The sequence below is a fragment of the Venturia canescens genome, chromosome 2 (genome assembly GCF_019457755.1).
Source record: "Venturia canescens isolate UGA chromosome 2, ASM1945775v1, whole genome shotgun sequence".
Taxonomy (NCBI): domain Eukaryota; kingdom Metazoa; phylum Arthropoda; class Insecta; order Hymenoptera; family Ichneumonidae; genus Venturia; species Venturia canescens.
Genome location: NC_057422.1, coordinates 26919940 through 26933466, shown reverse-complemented (window position 1 = coordinate 26933466; position 13527 = coordinate 26919940).

Genomic DNA, 13527 nt, shown 5'->3' with positions numbered 1-13527 from the left:
GGTTATGTACGTCAATATGAGTAGTAAGGCTATACCAGTTCTAACCCACGGGGCTCTCAGGGGGGAGCGGGGACGGGGGAGCGCGGGGACCGTTGCGGGGCTGCGCGGCATGTGGAGGGGAAGGTTCTCGCACAGCGGGGGTGCGGCGGCACTTTGAAGAGACAAAAGATTTTTTTACACCATACCCTCCAATGACTGATTTATGTTTCTGGTATATCAGATTGAATGGAATTTTCTTTTTAAAGTGCTCTTGCCGAAGATGATCTTAATTATCGGACTCCGTGACGAAAGATGTTTACATGTCACACTAATGACAAATTTATGTGTCCGGTGTTACGTATTTTGTATTGTGGCGCAAGTTCCGACAAGATTTCTTTTTCAAAATGCCCCTCCCCCAATTTTTGCTTAGAGGAATATCAAGAGACTCGGTAGAGTCTCGGGACAAGTACATTGACAGCCCTGTCGTCTGCTGGCCTGAGGCTCTCGCCGAGACTATCTTTTCTCTGAATAAAACGATTCGCGGTGGTGGGGGTAAAACTGGCATGTCATTTTCTAGAATTGCGGAGCTCAAGAGATGTTTTGTTAAGCGAAAATTAGTTTGGAGACTAAATTTCAAAATCTCTTTCGAATGAGCCCGAAACCAACACGATCAGTAGCGTAATTGCTGAGAAAAAACTTTGCACAGGCTCAAGATTATGCAAAAGTTACTAACACATTTAGAAATTTGACATGTCTGTATATAATACCATCAAAGGCCTCATGTCCCTCGGTCTAACTTCGCGGCGGTGTCGGTCGCGGACTGACGTCACATGCCGAGAGCTCGAAAGTCACCAGCCGAAGTTTCACGTCATGTTGACGTTTCGGGTTATGATGTTATGAAGTGCGTGCGGGATAACTAAAAATAATTTTCGTCATCTAACGAAGTGCATATTACTATTTATTTCGTTAAATTTTGTGATATACTAAACCAGTATCAAAGCGGCCGCGTAAATGTAGTCTGTGATATGTGTGCGAAAAAGGATATAAAAAATGCGCAATGCATATGTCAACGAAAACTTTTCAAGATTTCATGATTTTGTTCGACTGGAAATAAGCGTTAACTAAAATAATCTTTCAATTAAATCAGAGTGCGAGAAATATTGTCCGGTGTAAATATATCGTCAGTATAGGCCAGGTTATATATATGAAGGCGTCAGATTATATATATGAATAAATACAACAAAAACACACAAAACTGTTAGAATGATGTTGTAAAATTTCATTGAATAAATTTTTTCTAATTTATTTCTCATGTTTCCCATATTTTGCTTCATATTCAGTTTGGCTCTGCCCTCTCCGATCCTTGTTTTCACTCCATCGGTTTGCAGCGGATCGATACATATCATTAATTAATTGCCTAATATGTGTCCTATGATTTTCTACTATTTCTTCATGCTGATTGTATGGTAACGTGATTCAAGAGGTTTCCGGCTATGATCATCAATCTCACATTTTGAACATCAGATTCTCAAAACAGTTTCTGGTCTTGATATAAGTGTAGTTATTCTTTTTCCACCTGGTCTGTCGAGTAACAACTTTTGAAACTTATTCCAAAAAGTCTTTGGATGCTTTGTTTGCTGATCATATGAAAAGTCGAATCTTTGGAATGCAGTAGGCAAACACAAATTTTGACAACAATACTTATGAAATGACATGTATGTTGAGTATTCCAAAGATTCGACTTTTATGCTACTGATCGTGTTGGTTTCGGGCTCATTCGAAAGAGATTTTGAAATTTAGTCTCCAAACTAATTTTCGCTTAACAAAACATCTCTTGAGCTCCGCAATTCTAGAAAATGACATGCCAGTTTTACCCCCACCACCGCGAATCGTTTTATTCAGAGAAAAGATAGTCTCGGCGAGAGCCTCAGGCCAGCAGACGACAGGGCTGTCAATGTACTTGTCCCGAGACTCTACCGAGTCTCTTGATATTCCTCTAAGCAAAAATTGGGGGAGGGGCATTTTGAAAAAGAAATCTTGTCGGAACTTGCGCCACAATACAAAATACGTAACACCGGACACATAAATTTGTCATTAGTGTGACATGTAAACATCTTTCGTCACGGAGTCCGATAATTAAGATCATCTTCGGCAAGAGCACTTTAAAAAGAAAATTCCATTCAATCTGATATACCAGAAACATAAATCAGTCATTGGAGGGTATGGTGTAAAAAAATCTTTTGTCTCTTCAAAGTGCCGCCGCACCCCCGCTGTGCGAGAACCTTCCCCTCCACATGCCGCGCAGCCCCGCAACGGTCCCCGCGCTCCCCCGTCCCCGCTCCCCCCTGAGAGCCCCGTGGGTTAGAACTGGTATAGCCTTACTACTGGCAGCTTAGCAAAGTTTCAATAACGTTTCTCAGAGCTTTCTAAGAAATAAGAAAAATAAAAACTACCAAAATTTAGTTGAAGCGTTGTTGGTAAATTTCAGAAACTTGGGTTGCTTGATGAATCTCAAACTGCACTTTCTACACTCCCACCTTGACTACTTTCCTGAAAAGCTTGGAAATCTAAGTGAAGTACAAAGAGAAAGATTTCATCAAGACATATCAACGATATGGACAATCGGTATCAGGGAAGGTCGAATATCAATATGATAGCATATTTTTGCTGGACGCTAAAGAGGGAAAGAGGAAAAGAAATCCGCTGCATAGGTCGTTCGAAGGGAAAAGAATCGGGCATGTTTAAAACATTTGAAGATATTTTTTGTCGTTTTTTTACCATTTTTTGTTATTTTTCACGATCTTCGACAGATGTATCCATGATCTGGACTACTAGCTATCGGATTCGCATTGGGCTGCTCGAAATTCGTAAAGAACAATTTTAGCCGGTTTTTTTCAGGAAAGTAATATTTTGGAGATGTACGAGTTAAATAGACGCCTGGTTTCAATTTCAGCGCATCAAAATACAAAAAGAGCATACTCGATCTAGATTAATAAAACTCTCCCCATACCCATGGTAGCGATTTTGACACAGTTTTAGCGATTTTTGCAGTTTACTGAAAATTATGCGGGTATATCAGCCAATCTAACTCTAGATTCAGATTCAGCGCGTCAAATTGCATAGAAAACACTCCCAAGGAAGGTCGAACATAACTTTTATTATGCTTTTAACAGTAATTTTCCGCAATTTTTGCGGTATTTTTTTGGAATTTCCTCAAAATTTGGGGGGTGTATCGGCGAATTTAACCTTGGATTCAGATTCAACGCATCAAATTACATAACAAACACCCCCGAGTAAGGTCAAAGACAACTTTTAGATGTGCTTTTAACAGCTATTTTCCGCCATTTTTTCGGTTTTTTGCAATTTACTCAAAATTTTGGAGGTATATTACACAATCTGCTCCCGGATTCCGACTCAGCAGGCCAAAATACGTAGAGACTGATGGGTTCGGTTCTATGCGCAGACCACTTTTTTTTGTGTTCCGGTGTAATATACATTATTGCATGATTATGTTACTGTATCTTGGGTCTATACCAGAATATTTTTGGATGTAGAATAACATTTTTTCCTTCATTAGATTTGAAAAAAGTGTCCAATTATATTAGTAAATATTTACAAGTGTTGCTTTTGTATAAACGGTTCCAAAATTGACGACGTGTGATCTTGATGAAAAATTATTTTACAATTCATTTTAAGGGGGGGGGGGGGGCGGGCAGGGGGGGAAGGAAAAAAACAATTTCATTTCTATAATAGAAAATTTACATTTCTTAACTACTGTTATCATTCATTCTTTTGGTGTTCATTGTTCCGAACCTATACAACCCCTTATCTTCAATACGTAGAAGTGGTTGAGTAAATCCAGAACATCTTCCAATAACATTTTTGAAGTAAAACTCATGTCGGCGCGCTGGGCTTGGGAGGTAAACTGGTGAAAATCTTGTTACGGAAGTGTGTAACGGAAGTGCTACGAAAAGTGTGAATGCGCATGCGCATGTACATTTTCGTTTTCTCTCACGCTCATTGCCATGAGCTCATGGCGAGGTAAACGATAATTGAGAGATATACGTTAGTAGAGATAGAAATACCTAATACACAGTGTAGGCCCATCATCCCCACTCTTATGCCCGTTTTCTCCAACGTTAATCTGAATTTAAACTCGGTTCATCCTATCTCGAAACTATATGAAAAGAATTGAACTGAATTTGAACCGCGTCGGAGAAAACGGCCATTACATTTAATCTTGAGCCCTGACTTTTGGAAGTATTGTAGAAGCAAGAGAGAGAGAGAGAGAGTGATGCGCACGCACATTTTCTTTCTCTCATTTACGCAGTGTTAGTGCATTAGCCTGCTTTACACGAACATTGATAAAAGCCCTATAGGAGCAAGTGATAGAAATTTTGCGCGTATATTTTCTGTCTCTCTTTTCTCACTGCCAGTTCATGAAATATATACATCTCAATCAGTAAAGCGTGTGGGAGTTTTGAGTTCAATAGCTTTAAACGAGCGATATGAAAACCAAGCACGAAATAATAAAAATAAGTGATTTTATAAAAGATTTTTAATTGCAATAATTGTAACATTTTTTTACTAGAGAAAGTAATCCTCTACGAAAAACCACAAAAATTTCATGTTTTTTATATACATATTCAAGTACACAGCTACTGAATATAATGTTATATGTCGAGATCTTTGAATTTCATCCCATAAATGACGTGACGGCCGTTGCTGCCGTACGGCACACACCGATAATTCATGACGTATCATTCAACTTGATTGTTTTATACTTGATTTTTTAAGAATCTCAAAATAAATTAGCACTGTTTCTTTGTAAAAAGAAGTTTGAACTTTACGAAAAAAATATTCTAAAATATTTAAAAAATGGTACATTAGGAGAAAAAGCAATTTTAAAGTTATAATTGCTTTTTCAGGATTTATCTAATCCCTGAGAATATTTAAAATATTTTTATCGAAAAGCTGAGGTTTTTTCACATAAAAATGACTACGTTTAGTGTTCCGAAAAATAATTCAGGAGTTCGATATTTTCAACACGAGAAGTTAACAATTGCAAATTTTCAAATTTTCAAACCTCCATAACTTAGAAACGGCTAGACAAAAAAAAATTTTTTAAATCATGAAAGCTCACAGTGACACGTATTTTTAAAAAGCAATGGCCATTATGCATAATTCAGACCCTCCAGCACAAATTAATTCCATAATTGGTGGAATGACCCATACATCTGTACGTTGCGAAAAAAGTTTTACTTCAGTTGTGTGGTCTAAAGCACACTCACTTTTTATTCATTGGGACAATATTTACAAGTGGTCTTTTTGTGAAAATTATCAATTCCATTACATTACATTACATTATTAATTTCAGATGGCGGAGGGCGGGGGGGGGGGGGGGGGGGGTAAAATTTTGTTTTAGAATCTGAAAAAAATAACGAAGGGAAAGTAAGAAAATTACCGTTTTCACAAAAGGACCACTTGTAAATATTTACACCGAAGATATTCCAAGAAATCATGCAATGATTTATATTAACAATCTCCGACGAAGATCTTATTTTTCTATAAAATGGCGAAAAAACACAAAAATGACTTGCGCCACCTTTTCAAATTGAGCTACAGCTGCGTTCATTTGACAAGGTTTTTTCTTTAATAATATAAGAGCTTTTAAGAGACGGTAAATGAAAAAAAAAATTGCTTATTTGGGACACTCTACTATACATATGGGTCATTCGACCAATTATGGAATTAATTTGTGTCGCAGTATCAATTACGTGTCACCGTGAACTTTCATGATTTTTTTCAAATTCATCTATCAAACCATTTCGAAGTTAGAGGTTTGAAAATTTGCAATTGTTGACTTTTCGCGTTGGAAATATAATATTTTCAATTTTCTCCGTTATCGGAAAGACGTCATAAATCGACATATTCACGTATACAAGAGTGCAACAGGGCTCACGCTGGCTTTTCTTTTGCATTCTCATTTTTCTTTTAATACTAGGCGTCGAGCCGCCACTCGTCTCTTAATCGGTGTGTGCCGTGCTGCTGCGACAGTCATCACGTCATTTATGTATTGAAATTTCTTGTTAAAAATGTTTCTACGTCGACAGTATGAAAATGAGCGAAGATAATAATGATATAATATATCTCATCACCTTTCCCGACAATATTTATATTTCCTCGCACCTGTCATGTTTTTTATATACATATTAGTAGTAAGGCTATACCAGTTCTAACCCATGGGGCTCTCAGGGGGGAGCGGGGACGGGGGAGCGCGGGGACGGGGGAGCGCGGGGACCGTTGCGGGGCTGCACGGCATGTGGAGGGGAAGGTGCGGGGGTACGGCGGCACTTTGAAGAGACAAAAGATTTTTTTACACCCTCCAATGACTGATTTATGTTTCCGGTATATCAGATTGAATGGAATTTTCTTTTTAAAGTGCTCTTGCCGAAGATAATCTTAATTATCGGACTCCGTGACCAAAGAGAAGCTAGAAGAGAGCTGTACCAGGGATCTCAGGGGGGTGCGGGGACGGGGGAGCGCGGGGAAGGGTCCGGCGCGGTGTCTGTTGCGGGGCAGGGGTCCAGGGAATGTGGAGGAGGAAGGCATATGGAGGGGATGGTCAGAGGGCGAGACTGGAGGCGATGCGGGAGGGGTACTACTATTAAGCGAGATTTAAAAAAACATTCTTATTTATTCTTATATCTAGATACATATTTTTTTCATACTAATTAAATGCTATATAAACCAATTTTTTTTTCACATATATTATCTTATAATTAATATTAAAAACTATTTCGTAATATCTGCAACAGAAAAAACAATACCCCCAAAAATTTATAATTTTTTCTAATATCAATAATATTGAATATAAAATAAATTACTTACCAGTGCATGCATATGCGGCACATCTCGTGGGCGATGAATAGAGATAGGGGCCTCTCGCAGTTGCAGCACCACCGATCATCCAGGACGTTATACACCCCCCTCATGTGTGTAAAATGGGCGGTGACGGCCCCATATACTTCCGGGTCCCGTGCATAGCAGCCTGTGCAAACCCAATATTCCCGATCATCCGCATAGAATGACTGAATGCGGCATATCTCGGTCATCGGTGTTACAACCGATTCCAGACGCCGCATCATTTCTAAGCGGGAATCTTCGGGTGACGTCGCATACACACTTTGACTGGATTCAAATTCCCACGAATTGAAGGATAAATTATCCTCATTCCTCCACAACTCTATTTCGCTATCGTTCACTAGGTCGACAATATTTGGCCCCCGCACTTCATCCGCGTCAAAAATATAATCACTGACCGCAGGAGTCTCACTTGGTTCAAACTCTTCATAGAGAGCCAAATCATCCTCAGTGTCATATGTACTTTCCGCCATATCACTCATAGCGAGGTCAATCAACACGACCTCGCTATCAACATCACCACCACCACACTCCTCAATCGTGAGGTCGACAATTTCGATAAAACACATTTTTTTACTTTAATATTTTTTCCCGAACTTCGAAAAAAACTGTGATGAGTCGGTGAAGACTTGTTAAGCGCAGAATGATCTTCCTCATGAGAAAAATACCCTTTTAACTCTTCGTAGAAAAACAGAAGAAGAGGGAGGATTCCGCATACTCTAATACTTCAACTAATGGCGAGCATTGAATCCCCTCCAACGACTTTCCACCAAAAAATTAGAAAATGTACAACTGAACTTTTCCAGCAAAAAAAAACTTCTACTGCGGGGACAAAAAATCTAAGGACCCGCAATGACCTGCGAGTGAGGAACGAAAAGGAGCGGAAGTTTTTTTCAACCACTTCAAACTACCCATGAAATTCATAATCAAATTTATGACATTCGAAGTATGTCGAATATCCACCATGGTGTAACTAACTGAGATTTACTGACACTGAAAAAAATGTGTTTCGAAAACTTTCTACGGAAATGCCCACCCACGCAACTTTTCTCAAACCAGATTTATCTTGACCACTTAATGGGTTTTTAGGGGGGGCAGAGTATTAAAAAAAATATATCATGAAATGATTTGGGGGTAGTAGAAGGGAAATTCTAATGATGAAAGTGGGGAGGGAAATATTTAAAAGAGATTGGAATAAAAAAAATGGGATCATTTCTGAAGTCGAGGTCGAGATGGAGAGGTGTGCAAGTATGTATGCTATCCACCCGGCGAAACATCCATTGGCATTAACAGCAAATGAACTTGAATCATTACCGAAGGCTTTGCTTTTGAAGTATTATAGTGCATTCATTCCTGTTTTATGGAATCGTTTACCCAAGTATTTGCAGTGTGATAGTGAAGTGCAATCATATCAATTGTGCTACGATCATTTTAATCAACCCTGGCTACATACGCATATTGATTCTTGTAGACCTAAACGACGAGATTGTGAAAAGTGTCACATAATGGAACGACTTGTGAATATCTATACGACTCTACGCATAAAAAATCCCTGTGAAATGACATCGGAGGAGCTCCAAATTATATCTCCTACCGTCTTTAAACAATGTTTTAGTGAATATACAGATATTCTGTGGGATCGTTTACCCGAATATTACAAATCCGATAGTGAGATTGCATTATTACGTCGTTGCGTTGAACATTGGAATGTATCATCGATGGACGATCATATTGACGGTCCGGCTCCGCAACGTCGAAATTGTAGGAAATGCTCTGAACGTGTTTGAACAAGTTTAGAATGCACGTGTTCATAACGTCGGCGGAATCAAAGAGATGACCCGTCTGAGCCTGTACAGAAAAAAGAACCACCGGAGGAGACTGCATCGATCACAATATAGATCACGTTTGAACCTGTTTGAAAGCGTGTGGAAGGGGATGATCCAGTTTTGGGGTAGGGATAGATGGAAAAACTACAAATAGCAGAGTCCAGAAGAAAAAAGCATCACTTCACGTCTTCGTAAAGTTGAGTCAAGACTTGCTCTTTAAAGAAAATCTCAAAAAACTATATCCATAATGGAGTTCTCCGCCATCAACAATATCATCGCAAAGTCAGAGTATCTCCCTGCCAAGAAGCTGAAAGAACTTCAAGTCAACGAAGAATATCGCGTCTCGGACGTGAGGACAGCAAATACCAAATGGGGAAAAAGATACGTCGCCGAAATCAGGAATGAATTCACCGTATTCCTGCCACCGCGAGTTGTCAAGGCATTCGATCAGAATCCAGCGGTATTCGAGAAACTTCTGGAAACGGCTCATTGTGGACAACTATACATGAAATATCTCGGTGGTGATTGGAACGCTATTGAATTTTCTCAAAGAGATTTCTAATATTCTCAACGCAAAAATGTATATATCTGAATCACCGATGAAATGTATGTTGAAGGAGGAGGAGGAGGAGGAATATTGTATAAATAAAATTACACATTTATGAAAAAATTGTTTTGTTTATTCCAAGATCCCTCTATTACATAATGCATGATATACGTATAACCAGCTTTGCAAAGATTTTACATTCTTCGTTGCACAATTAAATTTCGATTCGTTGGTGTGGTGGTGATGGTCGCAATTCGATGGACTTTTCGGCAGTTTTTTCAACGATGGGCAGTCCAAAGTCTCCAAATCGACAATCTCCGTTGACAGATCCAAAAAGTTCGTCGTTTTTTTGCTATTTTTTGTTGATTTTTTCACGATATTCGACGGAAGTATGCATGCTCGGGACTACTAGCTACCGGATTTGCATTGAGCTGCTCGAAATTCGTAAAGAACAATTTTAGACGGTTTTCTCCAGGAAAGCAATATTTTGGAGATGTACGAGTTGAATAGACGCCCGGTTTCGGTTTCAGCGCATCAAAATACAAAAAGAGCGTACTCGATCTAGATAAATAAAACTCTTCCCATACTCATGGTAGCGATTTTGACCCAGTTTTAGAGATTTTTGCAGTTTACTCAAAGTTGGGAGTGTATCAGCCGATCTGACTCCAGATTCAGATCCAGCGCGTCAAATTACATAAACAACAACCCCTAGGAAGGTCGAAGACAACTTTTATCATGCTTTTAACCGCAATTTTTGCGGTTTGTTGGAATTTACTCAAAATTTTTGGGATGTATCGGCGAGTCAGTTCGACCTTTTGGTCATATTTTGTCGTTCGTTTGCTTCGCCATGTTTTTTGTTAATTTTTACAAAACGACAATTTTTATCCCGGTAAACTGTTTTACCGCCATTTTTTCTCATTTTCTTCTACTGCAATACTACTTTGGACACTTCATACTCTACAAAATCTGTAAAAAAAACTGACAAAGTGACATCAAGCGGTAGCTGTTGCACCACGCTACTCAAAATGAACTTTTCAAACGTTTTTTTTTAAATAAAATTTTATAAAAATGTTGGTTTTCTATCGATTATATTTCTAAAATAATAAAATGATTGCATTTAAGGTAAGTTTCGTTTTTTGAAATTTTCAAAAAATATAGTTGGTGCAAAGATCACGCAGTCGTCACCCATCTACCTTAACCGGTTGACTGGTGAGCTTTTTTCAGTTTTTATGCCAAAACTGGAACGAGCCAATATGTTACCGAAAATCACGATAATATTTCTGAGGGTTTTCAAGGTTGCTGATTCCATTTTCATGCGATAAAGCATGAAATTTTCGCAGTGAAAAATTAACAAATTTCACCCTGAACCCTTATTTTTCCCATTTTTTGGGGTAGCGAATTTTGTTTGATTTCGATGAAAGAGTCCAGTGTGCAAAAAACTAAAAATTTTCATGTCATATAGGATGAAAATCGATTGAAAAAACGAAAAATTTCACCCACAACCTTCGATTTTCCCCATTTCCAAGGGTAGTGAGGTGAAAATTAAGTTCAAAAATTGACTCAGCGACCCAAAAAACTATTGTTTACCAATTTTTGTCCAAATCGATTGAAAATTGGAAAAGTTATTTCAATATGTACACTAGGGTGGTCCTTATTTAAGGTTGACATTTTTTTTTTAAATTCCCCCCCTGGTTCGATTCCAAATCATTAAAAAAGACACCACTAAAAAGCTGGAGTCAGTGGGATGATGGGAAATGGTGCCGACAAGTCCGAATCGATTGATATAAAGAGATTATATATAAAAGTGATCTTTTTCTGCTGGGGCCGGTCATTTAATTATTTTATTCGAATCTTTCTTCCTTTTGTAATCTCTGCGTGTTTTCCTATTATAGTCTCTGCGGCATAGAGTTCAACTATCACACTTCCCTGGGAAAGCCGACGCCGTTCCAAATATCATGTCTCGTCGCACAGCGTCCAGCTAACACGATATTCTTCCCGATATCTTTTAAGTTTTCTCGGCATAGCCCAAGCCACCTTAACTACAAATTCTATCCTGAAATATTAAACATCTTAAATAATCATTATTCTTTAATAACTTTCATATAAAATACTGATATAGATCATCCGATGGTTCAGGAATTACATCTTATTGCGAATTATTCATTAAAACTCTTTCGGCGTTGCGTTCGACTTTCTTTTGACAAGCATACTCAAACAGTTCTTTTATTCCGTGTCTCTCAACATAGCGCCTGACTATCACGTTATGAAAAAATTCCTCAGATGTAAGAATTCACATTAAAACACCGACAAACTGACATAAGTCTACTAAACAAGATTACGTCGTTTCATCGGCCCTTAAAAAAGGCTGTTCTTGAGCAATGGATCCCGAAAACGACAGATATATAAACCCCTAGGAAAAAAAGGTTGGGACAAGTACATTGATGGTCCCTCGTTTGCTGATAATTCCATCCGTAAATAAACTTTAAAAAAAAATTTTATAAAAAATGGCCAAAACAATTATTTTATAAAAAAAATACAGAACAATTCAAAAAAAATTTCCAAATCTCGAAAAAACATTATCTTTAAAAAAAAACTAACCTGTATCTATTTTTTAAAGTGTCAAAAGAGTCAAATAACAATTAAAAAATAAAAAACCGCACAATCGCGCTTGAAATCATTTTGGAAACCGATGCCTCATTCTTCTTATTTAATTCGAACAACTAAATCAATTGAAAAAAATTCCATCTAATATACGTGCAGCATTAAAATTTATTATATCAATTCGAGGCCAAGTATTTTCTAATAAATTGAAAAAAGTTACCATTTGAGTTACGTGCAGCACTAAAATTTATGATATCAATCGAAGGACAAGTAATTTATGAGTAACTCCAAATTTCAACATTATGGAATTGTTCTAAGAAGCTTTTAAATCCAGAAAAATCACATGCAAGCTAGTCATTTCTTACTCTACGGTGGCAGAGGCTCATAAGAAAATCGATTTTTTTCAGACTTTCAGGAGCTGCTGATATTATTCACAATATTCGACGTCGATTGGATCGATACAAATTATGTTTAAATATGAGTTAAAAGTACTTGTCCGGCCCATCACTATTCATTCAAATAAAAATCAATCATAAACAAACGAAATTGGACGGCAGCATCCGATTAAAAATTTATTGAAATGCGATTTATTATTAGTTTAATGTTCTTAATAATTGTATAGGTTCGTTATGCCGAACGAAATTCGTTCGCTGGAAAAAGTGAGAAGTAAAAATTGCCGTCATTGCAATACAAACTGGGAAGTTATTTTGGAAGTTTGAACATATTTAATGTGCAAAATGTTTTTTATTTCTCGATGCACAATAATATTCCTTGTATATTACAGGACAATTCGTTTTCATTCTTATTAAATTAGTGCAATTAAGGGAAAATTACTTGAAGATAACTCTCTAAATTCCCTCTGCATGAATATTTGTGCTCCATCAGTTCTAAAAAAGCCCTGATTTTTATTTGAATAAACAATTTTAATAGAAAGTAATGGGCCGGACAAGTACTTTTAACTCATATTTAAACATAATTTGTATCGATCCAATCGACGTCGAATATTGTGAATAATATCAGCAGCTCCTGAAAGTCTGAAAAGAATCGATTTTCTTATAAGCCTCTGCCACCGTAGAGTAAGAAATGACTAGCTTGCATGTGATTTTTCTGGATTTAAAAGCTTCTTAGACCAATTTAATAATGTCAAAATTTGGAGTTACTCATAAATTACTTGTCCTTCGATTGATATCATAAATTTTAGTGCTGCACGTAAGACAAATGGTAACTTTTTTCAATTTATTAGAAAATACTTGGCATTGAATTGATATAATAAATTTAAATGCTGCACGTAAATTAGATTGAATGTTTTTAAATTGATTTAGCTGTTCAAATCAAATAAGAAGAATGAGGCATCGGTTTCCAAAATGATTTCAAGCGCGATTTTTCGGTTTTTTATTTTTTACTTGTTATTTGATACTTTTGATACTTAAAAAAATAGATACAGTATAGTTTTTTTTAAACATAATGTTTTTTTAAGATTTGTGAAATTTTTTTCAGATTGTTCTGTATTTTTTTTAAAGTTTTTTTATGGATGGAATTATCAGTAAACGAGGGACCATCAATGTACTTGTCCCAACCTTTTTTTCCTAGGGGAAGTTTATGGTTTGATATCACGTCTTTTTTCTCAAAAGTTCCTTATTTATGTTCAGT